The sequence below is a fragment of the Saccoglossus kowalevskii genome, chromosome 6 (genome assembly GCF_978046115.1).
Source record: "Saccoglossus kowalevskii chromosome 6, keSacKowa6.1, whole genome shotgun sequence".
NCBI lineage: Eukaryota > Metazoa > Hemichordata > Enteropneusta > Harrimaniidae > Saccoglossus > Saccoglossus kowalevskii.
In genome coordinates this window covers 28,110,231-28,130,728 of record NC_140646.1, presented here as the reverse complement: position 1 = coordinate 28,130,728, position 20,498 = coordinate 28,110,231, and the positions used below count along the sequence as shown (strand labels likewise).

At 36.4% G+C, this 20,498-nt stretch overlaps 1 protein-coding gene across 3 annotated transcripts in view; it reads left to right on the top strand.

Annotated features, from left to right (window-relative positions):
• Positions 1–356: 356 nt before the first annotated feature.
• The window catches only part of LOC100375075 (putative G protein-coupled receptor CG31760), a 115,634-nt gene continuing 95,492 nt past the window's right edge, over positions 357–20,498 (top strand). For all 3 annotated transcript variants that reach the window (XR_014929701.1, XM_085500305.1, XM_085500303.1), the window contains exon 1: positions 357–403. The gene's annotated coding sequence lies outside the window, so the exon portion shown is untranslated. The remainder of the gene's footprint in view (positions 404–20,498) is intronic.

Here is a 20,498-nt window from a genome sequence, read left to right as displayed (position 1 = left end):
TGTTGACATAAATGCAGTTGCACAAAGGACACCGGTCGTATCGAGTGGCGCAGCACATACACCAAACGCGGTGCTATATTCATTGGAAAACGTAGTTAGCGACGGCTGTAATTGCAAATTCCTATTAGAGAAAACGTGCAGCCAATTAAAATGCACCAAATCTGGAACGCTGCTTGAAAACGTGCTTGTAAACTGCTTTCCCGAATTAAAGCCTATCACTAATTTCCAATTTTGGTGGAATCATGTGAGCATACCGAATGGTGCCACTACAACAAACGTATTCAAACTTGGAATTGGTTGTGGTTATTGAAGTTGTCTTTCTTTTGTTCTCATAGACAACAAAGACTTTGGCAAGATTATATCAACAACTAGCAGGTTGTGGTTGGCTGATTTCCCGCTGCTGGTAAGTATATTTTCTCTAATTAACCTATTTCTAAAAATCTAATTCCAGAGTGATGTTCTTTTATTTATTGGCTTGATATCTTTGTGATGAGCTCAGTGCATTATCTTAAATTACTCGTTTCGGTTCGTAATTATTTAATCAATCTCTTCTTCACATTGTATTGGGAAAATTAGAGTATTTCTTACTGTCACTGTGTACGTATTTAATAACCACATATCCAGTTCCCCCAAGTTATTAATGAATGCTAACGCCTAGTCTGACATCCGGCGATTTGTAGAGAACACCGCGTATCGTATTCACACGTGGGTTTTGTGGATAGATTTAAGTCATTTTCGGGGATTAAATCAGACTTCCGATAGTATTACATTGACGTTCCCTTTTATTGAAGCTTACATTCAGAGATCACATTGCGCGAATATCGCATCGGTTTGAAGTAGGAATACTTGTAGTGGTATTAGAAACGAAGGCGCCTTTGTCATCGTTGTAATGGGACATCGTATTATAGTATCAAGTTTCGGAAAGGTACTGACCGACAAAAAGGTCCACTGTAACGTTTATTGGGATTTTGCTAATATGAGGTTAAGTCATTCCCAAGGCACGTTTGATCTTGTTGGACAGTTCGTCTTTCAAATAAACCGTTCTAAAAGGTAATATTAATGGATAACATAATTATGTTATCTCTAATTTGGTTGTCACTAAATCCTTTGCCTCTGTTTGCTGGCATTGTTCCCTCCCCTTTAGTGAAATTATAATAAACACATACATGCCATCGTTTACCAGTAACTCACAAGAAGTTACAACGAGTTGCCTGGGCAAAGTTCAGGGTCAAACGTCACTTTGTGATATATATCATATACACCCACGACGTTCCCTAAATATATAAACATGGTATTGTGTTATAGAACCCCCGTGGAACACTCATTGGTATGGTGAATATATTTATAACTACCGATGTCTACAAACACTTCGCTTTTGATCAGCAGGTGTCGTCATTAATGCTACTGTTTTACAATTAATGAACCACACATGTATACAGTAATACTACATGACGCATCCATAGATTCATACCATACTGTAAAAATGTCTGAATATGTCTCAAGTTGAGTTTCGTCTATTTTGGTTTTCATGTATATCTGTTTAAGCTCGATTCCAATAGCAGTCGTGAGCGCCGTCTTTCTTAGCATGCGATGAAATGCAGTCATTTTTTAATTTTTTTGCAACGTGTTCGCTGACAGTAGTTAACAACTAAGCAAATACATATGTCCCATACATTCTTTATATGTAGTCAATTAACATATTTGCGAGTGATGATACTGTATAATTTATAAAAACACTGAGTTGCAATCTGCATCTTTCCTTGAAAGTCATTGACTTATAATCAACGATACTGTTTCATGAATATATAATGAGGTCAAGTGAAAGGTATTCTACCTTTTGTCGGGATTTCTGAAAGAATGACCATGGTAGCCCCGGGTAATTGCCGCATTTTAACGCACAATTTGATAAAAATAACGAGTTTTTCAAGGAAACATTGATGTGCCTGGAGGGAATTTTGAGCGGAGGTGTACAGTCTACCAATTGAACAACAACGCAGATGGTGAAGTGTTAATCTGAGGAAATACACTCAAGACAAAAATGGCATCGCAAGAATCACCCTTGTTGCCAATCTGTCCTTCTAGTGGCTATCTGAGATTTGAACCAAAAAATTCATCTAGTCTATTAAATCGATATGTGGCGTCACTGACTAAAAAATCGTTATCTTTTGAGAATCTTGTTCGTGCCTCTAATATTTAATGTGCAAGTAACACTCTAGTTTTATCTCCAACATGTCCAATTAGAACGTATTCTACGGCAACGTGGCAATGGTGCATACCATCCATAGTATAATAATTGATGGCATACAAATAGGACCATGACTGCCAGATACAGGCACGTTATTTAGTGAGACGACAGGCAACAATTTACAACTAATTTAAGAAGTTTTCAAATAAAGAATTCGGAAACTTTTTCACGCGTTTCTTCCCTGGTATGAATGATCTAGTAAATTTACGGTGAATGATATCTCTTAGAGATACAATCTTTTGTTTTGATTGTCCGTAAACATACAACAGCATTCGTTAATTAACAGTGACACGGGACAAGCTATACATGGAATTTGGCGCTATAGAGAATTTGAAATCACATAGCAATCTCAGCGTGAAAAGCACGGGATGCATATGGAAAAACAGTGAACATAATTCTAGACAATGAATTTAATGAAAGATATGATATATTGAAGAGCCAGTGAGTGTCAGGTTGTTTGGATAACAAAATGCTACTGAAATAAATTTAGACGAAATATATATTGATACAGGATAGACATCACGAGTTCAATAAATGAAGGATGGTCACAATCGCAACGTTCAGATCGCATTCATTCAACAAATTGTAATATTTCCTGAGCACAGTGATGGTAGTCTGTAAAAACATATACGCGTACTGTGATCACACGTTGCTAAGTACACAAGCTCCAAGCAGGGGTAATCCTACGAGATGCAACAGTGATAATATACATGGTGCGTTGCTTGTGGTGTCCGAGATTTGCCTTCTGCATTACTGACTAATCGTTGTGGCGCGGTGATCATTACACACCTTTTTGAACCGTTCTTTTTTTAAGACAGTGCGAGTGACTTGGCAAATTAGTATAACCCCGAGCTCAAGTGAGAAAGTAGTATATATTTTGCCAAGATCAATAATCTGTACTATGGCATCATTCGTATTGGTAATGTATATATCACATACTATGGAGATTGGACACACTCGTTTTCAAAATGTCACATCTGTTTAGCAGTGTAACTTCACAGAGTCATATTTGTTATATGCTCATGTGCATCACTATACTTAGGTTCTGGGGCTTCGACCCATTACACGTGTCAAATTGAAGCTGATTATATTTTATAATTTTGTGAAACCCCTTTAGTGTTGTAAAAACATATATTTTCCATGATTAAAGCAACACATCTCATAGTATAGAGCGCCGGGAATCAACACTTAGGTCAACATACCATACAGACTTAATGTTTTTGTTTGGTCAAATGTGACATTGTGATTTTCCGCCTGAGAGCCGAAAAGCAATAACTCTTTGTCATATTTATTTTTAATGATGAAGTAGAGTTAATGAGTACAATTGAATTGCTGACGTCATACTTAATCTATACCCGATTTTCGCGCGTTTATCAACATTCTACAATGTAATTGTATTTTACCTATTGATTGGCAGGGAGAGGATGTGTTTATTCCTAGTGGGTTTGTGAAAATTATAGAAATCATTTCCGATTCACTTCAACTGTCAAAACTGTATCACATTTCATAAAACACAGACTCCGCCTCTACAAAGTCTACTGCGTATCCATCATGCGCTACATTTTTTTCTCAAAGTCAAAGTAGATAAATGCGTGTCACCACAGACACGACGACACCATCACGGTCATTGCGATGGCCGCACCTGCCAAAGAGGCACTTTGCCGTAACAGGTTCTGAGACATACCAACCCCGACAAGAACACCACTGTACATGTGCTGACCTTAAACAAGGTATACTCAGACAGCTACACACCGTGATGACAAGCTAAGCACACTAATACAATATCTATAGAAACTATAAAATAAACTACTAGTATATGCGTTTATAGAGGAGAACCCATATATTATGTATAGAACCTAAACGCTACATAACCAAACGTTTACAATATCTATAGATTATTTGAATACACTTTAGGTTTACATGAGTTAATCTATATATATTATGTTAAGAATATACAGGCTAACATATACCCAAACCTATATAAGATGAATAATATCATATAAATATGTAGAAGTTTCTATAAGTAAACGTATATATTTTATGTGTATTATAGAACATAAATGTACACAGTATGGTAGTAGCTAATGCAGGGGTATTATAACACAGTATTCAATGTCCGGCTTCGTTTTTCAGTAACACCATGAAGTGGTACGAGGGGCGTTTAATAAGTAATGCCCCAGACTCATTTCCCATAGCAGGAGAATAATGAAACTTGTAACAGTTATTAGTCTTTCACCCATAGTTATGTATTTCCTCCATCGTTTGATGCAGCTCTGGACACCGTTTTTGTAGAACACCCCAGGTTGGTCCTCCAACCACGCCGTAACTTCAGAAATCAAGGCTGCATTACCTGGGAAACGCTTTCCTTTCAAAAACAACTTTATGGCTGGGAAGAGATGATAGTCAGAGGGTGAAACGTCAGGAGAGTAAGGGGGTGGGGAGGATTTCATAGCCACACGCCCGTGCTTCTGATCTGGCGACATGCGAGTTGTGGACCTCCTACAAGAGGAGGATACCTTTGCTGATCTTTCCCCGACCCTTGATTTTGATAACTTTTTTTGATAAATTTCATCAAAAGTGAATGTGGCTCCTGTAATTGTGGTACCCTTTGCCAGGAAATCTGTCATCACTACTCCGTCCTGGTCCCAGAAGACTGTGATCATGACCTTGCCACGGGGGGCTGCGCTCTTGCCTTCTTTGGAGGTGGTGAGTCCAAGTTCTTCCACTACATTGACTGGGTTTTGGTCTCTGGATCATAGTGATGGACCCAAGTTTCATCCTGTGTAATCAGTCTTTTGAAAAACTTTGACTGATCTTCTTGGCACATCTCCAAATTCACCCTCGAGCACTCTGGAAAGGTGTGAGCAACCTGGGAATCCATCTGGCAGGCATCTTATGCATATGCAAATGGTCACGAATGTTAGTTTCTACATACCCCTTGGGCTATTTGGCGAATAGTAGTGCGTCGATCTTCCAAAATGGCTGCCTCAACTTGACGGACAAATGCCTCATCAATGGCAGAAGAGGGACGACCAGGTCTGGGAGCTGTTTCCACAGACTTCCGGTCATGTTTGAATTCACGATGCCAGCGTGTTACAAGGTCATAAGGTGGAGCATCATCACCATAAGTTTTTTTTCTTTTCATCAAAAGTCTCCTTTGGTGTGCATCCTTTCAAATACAAAAACCGAATCACCGCGCGACACTCAACTGGCTCCATTTCACACCTGACTCAGTTCAAACACCTGTAAATCAGAAACCACAATTAGTTCAGAGCTGTTTTTGCAACATAACCCATAGAGATGGAAATAATTACACATGCAAAATTTCATCTAGATCAGACAACTAGAAGTGGGTCAGGAGCATTACTTATTATTATGTTTAGATTGATATATGGTAGGATTTTGAAATCTATAGACATTTTGTTAAATTATAGAAATATTTATATATAGAAGTTTTATAGACGTCATATAAGGAATTCCTCATATAAATTTTTATAGACTTGTATATGATAAATTAGTATATATTTGTTATAGACTGCAATAGATTTGATCTATATAACTTTTATAATACAGTTAAAAAAAATTCATGTAATAATTATAAGGTAATAAACAAAATGACAGATCAGATTTTGCTCAAAGAGTCAATCAAGAAATGTACTGAAACTGAAATGAAACACAAGTACATGTACACCATCCAGATATTTGAAAACACCTGTATGAAACGTGTGATAATTACCAAAATATAATAATATATATATTATGTTTTTGAAAATGTGTGCAATCATTGCAGCATTCAATATAAAAATGCAAAATATTTGTTCACTTCATATCTGGAATATAAAGCCTTTCTCTAGTTTTGGACACTGCAGTGGGATTTGTAAAATCTCTGGTTCTGAAGCAAATTAGCCCAACTAGTCTATTCAGTTGCACTCTCTAGCAGAAGCACTACGTTAATGATGAACCAACCAAGCTTGAAAATTGTAATATGTACTTTTTAACAATTTTGAAAAATAATTAATATGGCTTCCATAATAAACAGACACAGAGACTGAAATTATATTCAGAGATTACGATTGCTCTCGTCTCATACCAGATATGAAGTGCAATATAAGAAGTACTACAAGATTCTAGGTTAAAATGTCACATGACTGAAAGGCATAACCTGATTTGATATGCAATATGAGCATTTAGTGTTTACACAAAGCGTGCAATGGAGTAACAAATAACTACATCTGAATGGGCCTGGTTCAGTTATGTCACTACACCCAAATAATGAAACATCGAGGTTTTCTGGGTCAGATAATCATATTTTAAGACAATTAACTTTAGACAAGCAATGCACGTAATGATGCACTGTGCCCCTGTCAATAAACGTCGACATATATCAGTATGCCTGAATTAGTTCAAATAACGATTCAATTTAACCTTCTCTAAAGTGATAACGCTCTTGACAACTTGACGATGAGGGCGAACATATCTATCATACGTATATTTCCATAACCGACGGAGTCCCCGGGGCTTTTGTAACGGTGTGTCGGCCATTATAAACAGGAAAATTGGGACAAATTAAATTTACAACTCAGGAAAAAAATAATTCCAATCTGCTGAATTGATTGTCGCGACCAACAATTATAGTTGGCAGAAAGTAAATAGACGATAAGAGACTTCGAACGGTGAAAATAATGACGTAATTCACTGTTAACCCAGATACACAATTGAATCATCGAAGTATGACGTAATTTACCTACTCTACACTTTGGTTTCGCAAATGTCAACAGCAGGTTTGTACGTATTTCATGATAGAATGAGCCTGGTAAATATGTTAAATAATAAAATGCGCATTGCGAGACTCGCTGTTACGTCACCTTGGTGAATCATACAGCTGAATATCACTGTCTGTTCGACCATTGGACGTCGTAACAGTCGATTACTACGTACATGTAACACAGTTCGCGTCATGCAACTGGCCATGTGGGGGAAGAAAACAATACGATTACTAGACGTTATGCCGGATTTAGCAGTTACAATAATAGTCGGTTGTTATTTTTAGCATTTGACAGGAATCAAATGCAGAACGAAGGTAATTTTCAAATTGAGAATGTATCCTTACGTTAATGCACACATTAATTGACTTATTTGGACATAGCATGTAGAAAATTGATCTACGTGTATTCAACCTATCAGCTACCTCATTAATTTCAAGCTGTCATAATTCCAAAATCTAGTTTATGTGCTCTGTTGCAGCTGACGTCCATTACAGTCAAGACTTATTAATTCATGTTCGGTTTAGTATCATAAAATAAACTGCGGCTAGGTACACTTTCCATTAAGTTTTGAAATGTCATAAGATATTACATTGTCGTCGTTTTGTCATGTCACATTCAATCACCTGAGGGCGAATCTCTGTTCTCGGTGGAATTGGGCTACGAGCGAGTGGACAACAAATTAAAGCATTTTGACGTGTTTTATCTCACGAGACTCCACCACCACTACACAGTGTCTAGCATGATTCACGCTAATGGTCGGGTCAAAATAAAAAACGCATTGTTCGGTGATTGCCCTACTTCTGCAAGACCACATTGTAAGCGCTATCGTTAAATCGTGCATCCCTAGTCTTATCTTTCACACATGTCACTGGTCAGTGAATTGATGATACAACTCAAAACACTCATACACTTAAAATTATTTGGTGATATCCACAATACTTACGAATGCTACGTGTTTAGTACGAACATCACACTATCTGTTTAACACAATGAGGAGAGTATTCCGAACGACGTCACGCTCCAATCTATGGATGCGCGGAATCATCGTTCTAAACAAATATTTTACAGTATTATAAATTTAGCGGTAGTTGTGATTATTTGAAGGTATGGTGCTATTAATATTTGTCCAACCTTCCAACAGTGTTACAGTTTATTGGAGTCATCTTACACATAATATTGTATACAACACGCCAAATGTCTGGCGTTAAATATATGACATTTTTTTATAATAGGAATTCTTATCTTTGTCCAATCATTATAAATTTATGTACATTTCCTTGTTCGTCACAAATGACATTGGCAGCGCCGCCCACACACACTTATACTCAGTTATACTTATACGCATGTCAAAGGTCATTATCATGAGAATATTATGATATGATATTACCATCAACATGATACAGATTTTAATGATTAAATCAGGGTGGCATTTCCACAGTGTAAATTGAAGACAGTATAATGCGAGTGACAATTAATCGTCGAATTTCCGCAGTATCTGTAAGCTAGTTATCTGTTTCCATATACCGTAGTAGTTCCAACGCACTGATCGTAGAATAAACCTATATGTACTAGTTCAAGCGTTGGCATTAATAACAAGGGTCTAAATGTGCGTGGGCGGTTTACACATGGCGGCGACAAATCGTCCTCGAACACACTATATGGTAATTGAAATCCTAAATACTCTGACTATTTGTCAATCCGGTGTCCACAATTCGCATAACGAGTCAATGTAATTGCGGGGAATACCATAAATCCGAATTTAGAAGACGTCGTCACGTTTTTACAAGCTTGTGTGATGATGTTTAATGGAGGGTATGATCTCAGGTGCTTTCATTTCTGTACACCATACATGTGTGCATATTTGATAACAGATGGTACGTATATATATCTACCTGGACGTGCCTGCTATAAAGTAACAATTTGAAAGTATAAGTTTTTTAAGGGAGCCTCAATCAATGTTATTGAAGTTCGCAAAGCCCGGTTTTACGGAATTCATTTCATGTTTAATTTCTTGGAATGTTCATTCCGCAGAACCATGTATTCGTGTTTGGGAGACGAGAATTTGAATAGGCGTCATATTGGCGCGAATTAATCCTAATAATGAGGGAGTAATCACCATAATGTTAAACTCTAATAGAAAGTTTGTCGTTCTTTTGTGACATCGTAACGTCTAAGTTTAATATTGTAGCAATTATTGGCGAGTGTGGAATAATTAAATAATTGAACTTTAAAGAATAATTGTTGAAATTCAAATAAGACTTCATAATTGACAGCTGTGCACTGTATTCAATCAATATTTAACCATAACACATTTTAGAAACGAAGAAAATGGCATTGTCTGCTCAATAAAGCTATTTTCCTTTCGGTTTCTTAAAGTGGGCACAGTTTAAAAAATAAATCGCGTCTATTCACGTACATAAATTGACTGTATTTTAAGTATGCAATTATTTTGTTTGCGGTTTTATGTTGTGATGTGCGCATGAATGGTACAACGTAAAACATTAAAATTACACTAAAATAGATTCTATCCTGATTTAATAAAATCAACGTGTGGTAAGCAAAGAAAAAAAAGAAAACGTTTTTGTTGATATAAAATACATATTTATTGACCAAAGCAGAGTTGCGACTTTACGATTTACAATTTGTAATGTGAATACATTGACGCAATTATCTTCCTTAAAAAAAACAATTGCATCTGAGTAACTGTTGTTAATGTTTCTGATTGTTAATTGCCACAACTAATTTAGGTCATAATAATAACTGTGTGAGTAATGCCAAGGAAACTAAAGCTTAGCGATTCACTGACTTTGTCACTCCAGGTCTCTGATAATTATGCGCTCGCAACCCATTACCCGCTAGTCTGTGAGTCAATTAGATATTTAATCGGTTGTGATAATGACGTGCAATTCGCTGCACTTGGACTAAGTGATAATTCAATTCCCCCGTGGGCTGTGACGCTCTGACCGTAATCTTAAAATAATAATAGTACGTCTGACTCATGACACTACAAACGTATTAAGGACAAGCGCTGTTATAAATTGTACTTTAATAATGCCGTATAGGCGACAAATCGGGCATTTTCATGTGTGTGTAAAACTAAACTACAAGACAGTGAGCTGAATGTACGAGATTTTCTTTAAAATGATCTTACACAGATTCATGAATCAAGATGGAGTAATACGATATAATCTAATGACATAACAAAATGTCGAATTCAGACAATGATATGTTAGAATATAAGCATATGTACTATCTATGTAATGTACTTTACGTGGAATCCTTTACCCATAATATTAGTCCTCATATACATAAATGATGATGATGTTTTTTTTTTAATTATAACTTTTAGTCTGATAGGAATGGGAATGTTTAAGTTTCATTGCAGTAATGGTCTTCCCAAACATATCTCTTTTTATATTGTAAATTTTGGACTTTATGTACACAGACAGGTATTTTTATTGTACATGTTTTATTGAACAAAATCAATCCTTATTCGGAAGCAAACGTACGCCATGTAATGAGGTTGGTAACACAAAACGAGAGCACGAGAATACTAACAACATACTTTCCAATTGAACATGCATTAATAATTGCGGTCGGAAATCCTCGAGTTACCCGGTGGAGGATTTAAAAGGGGGCAAGCCCTCCTCTGCATGTGCGTGCCACGGACTTAAAAGAGCGACCAAATCCTTTGACCCAAACTTCATTATCTAACGGATGCGACTAACGTAGCCTTAAGAAGAAGTATGTGGGTGCCTGCTTTGGCTTAATGCCATTATGAAATTCAAACAAGGAAATCAATAAGACTTACGTAAGTTAATCTACTCAGCTCAGAAGGAGTCATGTACTTACGGATTGTACGATTACCGCACGTGTCATAGGCAGACTTTTAGGGTTAAATGTCCATACAAAAATAAGAAAAAGTTTGAGTCATCGATTAACACGACTACTCGGTACTTCACGACATTTAATTTTAACCTTGACATTGTTAAGCCACCAACACTATCCGTCGATATGCTTAAAAATGATAACGAATGCTATTCACGTTTGCGTGTGAATTCAATATTTCATATCAATTTCTCGACAACTACGTATATATTGGCAAGGAGTCATGGAGGTCTAAATAATGAATGGTGCGATCAGTCGCTCGGTCAATGCCAGTGTGGCAAACTCCCATAATTCCGCGCGCGTAGTTATCGATACATATTTACGGCTGATCTGGAGATGTGATTTGTGTTACAGATTGTATATCGTAAATTGTTTCATTGTGATTCCAGTACAATTGAAACGATATATCTGCAGCGTGCCGCTGTAGTTCGCAATGCCCCAAAGAACGACTGCGCATGTGTTGCCTTGCAATCAACGCTCAATTGACTTAATACATGAGTTGATTATACGAAACACAACGGATTGTTTTACCCTGATTGAAACACACTTAAATCAATCTTGATAGACACGAATGCCCAACATACCTGACATTAATACAATATAATTGATGGAGTTGATTCTGCTTATACAGTATTTGATGCAGTGATCCGAGATGCAAGTCAACTGTCGGAGCTAATAATTACTACGATTAACACATACAATGTTGTACACGTAAATACCATTCACCCTAGTTTCCGTAAGATCGGGTAATGTTACGATATCTTGAAACTGGTGAAACATTACCAATTGAAACTACATACATATTTCTGAAAATTGGACGCTGGGGATTTTTTGTATATCCAAAGAAGAATAGATGACATGTGCAGTTGTTGGATTCTTTCTCATCACGTACTAAAACCATGTTGCATGTAAATCCTGTACCAGTAATCAACCATACGTGAAGACTATGACACATTGTTACTAATATTTTACTGTAATGTTATTGTTGTTGCCGATCGTACTTCTCGATCGTTAGTTCTAAACATACTCGGCTATTGCATAAATGTTCGGCCGTACTGCTTTCCAAATGTCATCATAATGTGTTGGTCGATTGTCATGGTGGCATATTTCATCAAACCAGCTCGTTTTCCCCGTCTTTATCGTATTATGAATATACATATAAAACATTTTTTTTTCAATGCAGTAATAATGTAAGATGTGTCAGTAAGCGGTAGAGTGAACCACTTTCCAACTATTAAAACATCTTTAGACCGCTTTCTGGTTTTAGTATAATACAACTATAGTATAATACAATATATATATAATATGAGACACATGTTATTAAGAAGATAATTGTATGGTGTTATTCAAGCAGTATCTGTGAAATTGGACCCATCAACCCATTACCTGTATGGTTGTGATAATCAATTGAGTTTCAGATTTTTTAGTTTGACGTGGACGTGCATAATGTGGCTTTTCACTTCTTGTCATAGCGTAATTTTATGGTCATTATAGTTATACAATTGATATTTTGATGATATATTATAACGATTTATTATTTCCAATATATGCTCCACATTCCCCTCACCAACTCATAATATATAATGTTCCCGTGCCAATTCCGTAAGAGCAATAATTGCAAAATCGTTATCCCAGATGGTCCTCACCCGAATCTGTCCCACGATGGCATCTGTCATATGGTGATCTTCTTCTTTTTAAAAGAATGTCAGAGATGATAATTGTGACACATGACTGAGTCGCTCGGCATGAATTATGCCTCCAATGACCAATCTTGGGAGGTTACATAGTAAGTATATATTATATAAAACTAACCAATAAAATCATCTTGAATTTTCAAGGTGAATGTTCCGGCGAAGCACTCCACTATCACCTTGAAGTATTTCATTAGGAATATGTGTATGTGACAATGCCCTCACAGTTTAGAATCAATTTACCAACAGCCAATCATATTGCATCTTTCTTCAACGCGCTTGGCCAAGCTATCAAATTCATCACGAGATGCCCCACGCGCTCCACTCTGCCATGTATTTCTATGGGCTCTGCGCGGCTGCTGTGGAGTACCGGTCGAAAAGCCGGTGAAAACGACTAAATTTGAGAAAACAGCACGACCTTAACTTTGAAGAAATCCTAAACAACCAAATTTAAATATGTTGCATATGTAGGGGTAATCTTGTTACACTGTTCAGAGGTGTCAACGACCATCCCAAAACACTGTTTTCTTAGAATTTATCGGACTTTGTTTTCACCATGATGATTGCCAGGCGGTGAAAATGTCTGACTCGAGAATAAATTTCGCTGCGCACAGTGGAAGCTGTGTTGGCTTGGATGTCAAGGCAATACAGCGACGATATCCATACATCATGCAACTCACTGATATTCAGACTAAAGCTATTCAAACTATACTTAGTGCCGTGTCTGATGTGCTCGTTTTTAGTCGCACTGGAAATAGTAAATCCTTATGTTATTATGCTTTACCGGCCTTGCGACTGTCGAGCGTGGTAATAGTGTTGTCACCACTGTTGGGTACTATAGAAGAGTAGGTGTTATACCTCAAAGTTCATGATGTCACTGCAACATATATCGGCAGAAATGAAGCCGAAGACATCAGGAATGCAAAGCTTCAGCCGTTTCTGGCAGTCATTGTAACAAAGCTTTCTATTGGTCGGTAAACTTTCTATCGCGCAACCACCTGACATACACGGTTATGAATAGAATTACCGCACGGTGTTGTAGAGGGAGGAATATCCGAACGGAACAACACCGTGCAGGCGGACGATGAATAAAATAAGCACGTCAAAATAAATATCTTCAAATACGCATAATCAAATCAGTTAATTAATCCGTACTCATTAGCACCAAAATAATCAGTTGCATAGCTATTAATCTGTAAGCAAGTTAATGTCAATACACCCACATTGTATGACTATTAAATAAGAAATTATCATCGAAAATAAAGGTACATAGGTTCATAGTTATCGAGGTCGAGATCGAGGTTCTAGGACACTGATATGCAGTGTGTTTAGACACTTGCCAATCAAACTGAGACAAATTTACGTTCCGTGATAACAATGTCGATTATCCAATAATTACATTTTCAAATTTAATTATTTATTAATGTATAATTGTCTATATTCAATATCCACAATGTACTTTGTGTTCAAAGATAGGGAACTGTAATAAATTGATTTCAATGTTTTCATTTCTCTTAACAAAGAAAGTATGATTGTATTTGGCTGACTCAATTATTGTTATCGATCTTCACTTTCTAAAACAAATATTGAATTTTCTCTGTTTGCTTTGTTAACTGAAATGTTTAATCTGTTTTGAAAATGACTTTTTTTTCAATGTTATTAAATTTGTATTTTAGCTTGAAATATTCTTTAATTACGCATTTTATTTGTTATGGCTTGATCATTCTTATCTAATATATACATTTATAAATAATAAATTGACATCTACAATGCACACTCTGTGCTCGTGTACCAAATATATAATGTTACACTCACGCTGTATGTAAAGTGTGCCGTATTGTGTACAGTTGTGGTGCAATGGAACATTCAGCAATCTCCAATCAAAAGAGTAACATGAATGATGAATTTACTCTGAGCTACTTTTACTTAAACTACCCTCAAAACAGATAATCAGAAATCTTTGAATTTTTTTCAATACATTTTTATGTTATACTGTGTTCACAAAACTCTTTTATCCCACAATTTGTGTTTCGTTACATATAGTAAAAAAATCATATGTAGTCATGAGATGGGTTCTCCTGTTTTTCATGAATTTTTATTTTGAGGAATTATATTTGTTAATGCTTTTAACAGGTGATCTAATTGGAAATTGATTTAAATTGAGCTGTGTTCCACAAATTATTTCATACTGGGTACAATCAATTATGTAATACATTTGAAACAAGAAAATGTGATAAAAATATCGCCTCAATTTAATAGATTGAATTCGTGCAAACGTCCTTGAGAGGGATTCACTCATAAGTGTCAGTAGACAGCATTCATTTGCAGCGTCCACTTTGTCCACCAAATCAATTCTTTCACTTGGTCTGATGAGTTAGAAGCACCGGGAACACCGTATGAGCTTATTTTCATTTATTGAAAAATATTTTAGTATATTATACTATATTAGTTGTGATTCGTTTATGATATTTTAAGGATATCTGTGTGGCAAAGGCTAATATACTGACGGTGTCAATGACGAAGTATGCTCAGAAAACGTGTGACCTCATATTAAGATAATGACGCATTAAGACAATAGAGTGCTTTACAGATTGACTGCGTTTATACATTTATTATGTATGTATAAATTGACTGCTGCAGTGTCTGTAGCTATACACAGTGCGAGTGTTTCCCCTTCAATAAACATTTACAGTATTTATCTCTAGACCTAGTTGACAAGTGTACCCTAGTCACGCATGTACCCTGCATGCAACATTAACGTATTTTTCTCGGTGGTTCTATAATATTTTATTCCAATCACCAATCGCCTTTCTTTGTAAACAATATTCGCATTTCACAATTCAGGGTTTAGACTCATCATTCAAGTTCCTATGTATTATATGTTTTCTTTTCTTGTTCGAAATACATACACATAAGGATTAAATCCATCATTAAAATATAATAAACACTCATACACCTCACACACGCAGGGCCTGTATAATTTATTTACAGAATGATTACATGTGATAGCAGAAAGTGTATTTATCGATATAAACCAAGCAAGCAAATACACATTGACTATTGTCTGCGTGTTATTCGTAGCAGGATTCTTTTTTATAAATTCAACACTACACATACACGCCATCGATGGCCCTGGAACGTAATTGCATCCTGAAGTGAGCGAAGAACATTATTTCGCGTCAATAGATGTGTATAAAAATAAATGAAGGCCTATACCCTCCAAAGCAAAAAAAAATGGATAGAAGAGAAACTAATCACGTGTATTAATTTTCGGAATACAGCAGGGGTTTGCGTTATAAAGGACAATCACAAGTAGGTTTTTTTTGAAGATATTGAGTAACAGTGGGTGGCTACTATGTGTATGTGTGCTCGGTGTATTGGCAGTGGATGCTATTGGACGGTTGAACGCGTACCTCCCGGGAAGGAATTATAAGTGAATGCAATTACTAATATGTCGATATTAGTAATATAATTGTGCTGATACTGAGCGCACGACACTGGCACAGCGTAATATAGAAATCATCAAATGGCAGTCCTTCATTGTTTTTGCCTTTTCGCTGTTGTGAATGGCCGCACAGTCCTTCATGTTCATGTAGTTATGATCAATAGACGAAACTATAAATCGACTTCCTGTTCCTCCTACCTTCAAAGATAGTTCAGGTAAATTGGACAAGTCTCTTATTTTTCTTGATATTAGTGGAATCCTGGTAAGATTATTTTTTTACGAATTGCAGTGACAATATGTCCAACGGTTTTAAGGTCGCTGGTATTTGTGGTGACCCGCACGTCAATAATTTAGTGGTGGTCATTAAATTATCACTGCTATTGGCATCACGAAAGCATGACAGATTATTTTATAAATAACTGGAATACAGTTAACGAGTATTCAATTAGTAACATGGGACCAAATGTTATATAAACACTGTCGTCTGTCCTCTCTATGTACTATTGGTCTTGTGCCCCATATGGCTATTCTGTGGAACTTGGTCAATGGTAATGCAAAGATATGTATTCATACAGTGATACGTGACCATACAGTGATACATGATCATACAGTGATACATGACCATACAGTGAAACATGACCATACAGTAATACATAGCCATACAGTGATACATGGCTATACAGTGATACATGACCATAGAGTGATACATGACCATACAGTAATACATGACCAAACAATGACACATAACCATACAGTTATACATGACCATACAGTGATACATGACTATACAGTAATACATGACCATACAGTGATACATGACTATACAGTGACACATGACCGTACAGTGATACATGACCATACAGTGATACATGACTATACAGTAATACATGACCATACAGTGATACATGACCATACAGTGATACACGATCATACAGTGACACATGACCATACAGTGATACATGACCATACAGTGATACATGACTATACAGTAATACATGACCATACAGTGATACATGACAATACAGTGATACCGACCTTACAGTAATACATGACCTTACAGTAATACATGACCATACAGTGGTACATGACCATACAGTTATACATGACCTTACAGTAATACATGACCTTACAGTAATACATGACCATACAGTGATACATGACAATACAGTGATACATGACCTTACAGTAATACATGACCTTACAGTAATACATGACCATACAGTGACACATGACCATACAGTGATACATGACCATACAGTAATACTTGACCATACAGTAATACATGATCATACAGTGATACATGACCATACAATGATACATGACTACATAGTGATCCATGATCATACAGTGAGACATGACCATACACTGATACATGACCATACAGTAATTCATGACCTTACAGTAATACATGACCATACAGTAATACATGACCATACAGTGATACATGACCGTAGAGTAATACATGATCATACAATGATACATGATCATACAGTGATACATGACGATACAATGATACATAGCCATACAGTGATACATAGTGTCGCATACGACTTATTTACTACTTCCGTGTCACTGAGAATGTTCTAGAACCGTACTGTGTCTGGGTGGAATATTCAAATTCTTTTTAGAGACTGGTTGAATAGGTAATAGAACACTGTAGGAGGCAATAGAAGGTAATGGAACATTCTAGAAATTTATACTAAATTCCAGACTCATTATGTATGCTGATGTAATGGCCTATTTATAGACAATGTGGGTATATATAGGGGAGTTGTTAAGCACTGAGATCAGATCGGAGATCTCGTTGAATTGTATTGGAGATTAAGTATCTAGTTATTGGAGTAGTGGAGTTTTACCGCGTTATTGTACTTGATGTTTGCAGAGTATAATAATACCAGTACCAGTTGAAACCTCATCTGTTGGCTCCGTGTTCGTATTTTATCATCGCCGCCAGGGAAATCTTTCTGTTACTGTTGCCATTTTGGTATTTGAACCATCACACCTGTACTATACCAATTACGGTAATATTACGTTGCGTGTGACACATAGCTATACAGTGATACATGACCATACAGTAATACATGACCATACAGTGATACATGACCATACAGTAATACATAACCACACAGTAATACATAACCATACAATGTTACATGACCATTGATACATGACCATACAGTGATACATGACCATACAATGATACATGACCATACAGTGATACATGACCATACAGTAATACATGACCATACAGTGATACATGACCATTGATACATGACCATACAATAATACATGACCTCACAGTAATACATGACCATACAGTGATACATGACCATATAGTGATACATGACCATACAGTGATACATGACCATACAGTGATACATGACCATACAGTGATACAAGACCACACAGTGATACAAGACCATACAGTGATACATGACCATACAGTAATGCATGACCATACAGTGATACATAGCCATACAGTGATACATGACCATACTGTAATACATGACCATACAGTGATACATGACCGTAGAGTAATACATGATCATACAATGCTACATGATCATACAGTGATACATGACGATACAATGATACATAGCCATATAGTGATACATGACCATACAATAATACATGACCTTACAGTAATACATGATCATACAATGCTACATGATCATACAGTGATACATGACGATACAATGATGCATAGCCATATAGTGATACATGACCATACAGTAATACATAACCATACAGTGATACATGACCATATAGCGATACATGACCATACAGTGATACATAGTGTCGCATACGACTTATTTACTACTTCCGTGTCACTGAGAATGTTCTAGAACCGTACTGTGTCTGGGTAGAATATTCTAATTTTTTTAGAGACTGGTTGAATAGGTAATAGAACACTGTAGGAGGCAATAGAAGGTAATGGAACATTCTAGAAATTTATAGTAAATTCCAGACTCATTATGCATGCTGATGTAATGGTCTATTTATAGACAATGTGGGTATATATAGGGGAGTTGTTAAGCACTGAGATCAGATCGGAGATCTCGTTGAATTGTATTGGAGATTAAGTATCTAGTTATTGGAGTAGTGGAGTTTTACCGCGTTATTGTACTTGATGTTTGCAGAGTATAATTATACCAATACCAGTTGAAACCTCATCTGTTGGCTCCGTGTTCGTATTTTATCATCGCCGCCAGGGAAATCTTTCTGTTACTGTTGCCATTTTGGTATTTGAACCATCACACCTGTACTATACCAATTACGGTAATATTACGTTGCGTGTGACACATAGCTATACAGTGATACATGACCATACAGTAATACATGACCATACAGTGATACATGACCGTAAAGTAATACATGTCCATACAATGATACATGGTCATACAGTGATACATGACCATACAGTGATACATGACCATACAGTAATACATAACCATACAGTAATACATGACCATACAATGTTACATGACCATTGATACATGACCATACAGTGATACATGACCATACAATGATACATGACCATACAGTGATACATGACCATACAGTGATACATGACCATACAGTGATACATGACCATACAGTAATACATGACCATACAGTAATACATGACCATACAGTGATACATGCCTATGGATACATGACCTTACAGTAATACATGACCATACAGTGATACATGACCATGTAGTGATACATGACCATACAGTGATACACGACCATACAGTGATACATGACCATACAGTGATACAAGACCATACAGTGATACATGACCATACAGTAATACATGACCATACAGTGATACATAGCCATACAGTGATTCATGACCATACTGTAATACATGACCATGCAGTGATACATGACCGTAGAGTAATACATGATCATACAATGATACATGATCATACAGTGCTACATGACGATACAATGATACATAGCCATACAGTGATACATGACCATACAGTAATACAAGACCATACAGTGATACATGACCATATAGTGACACATGACCATACAGTGATACAAGACCATACAGTGATACATGACCATAAAGTGATACATGACCATACAGTGATACAAGACCATACAGTGATACATGACCATAAAGTGATACATGACCATACAGTGATACATGACCATAAAGTGATACATGACCATACAGTGATACATGACCATAAAGTGATACATGACCATACAGTTATACATGACCATGAAGTGATACATGACCATACAATGATACATGACCATACAATGATACATGACCATTGACACATGACCATAGAATAATACATGACCATACAGTAATACATGACCATACAGTGATACATGACCATATAATGATTCATGACCATACAGTGATACAAGACCATACAGTGATACATGACCATACAGTGATACATGACCATACAGTGACACAAAACCATACAGTGATACATGACCATACAGTGATACAT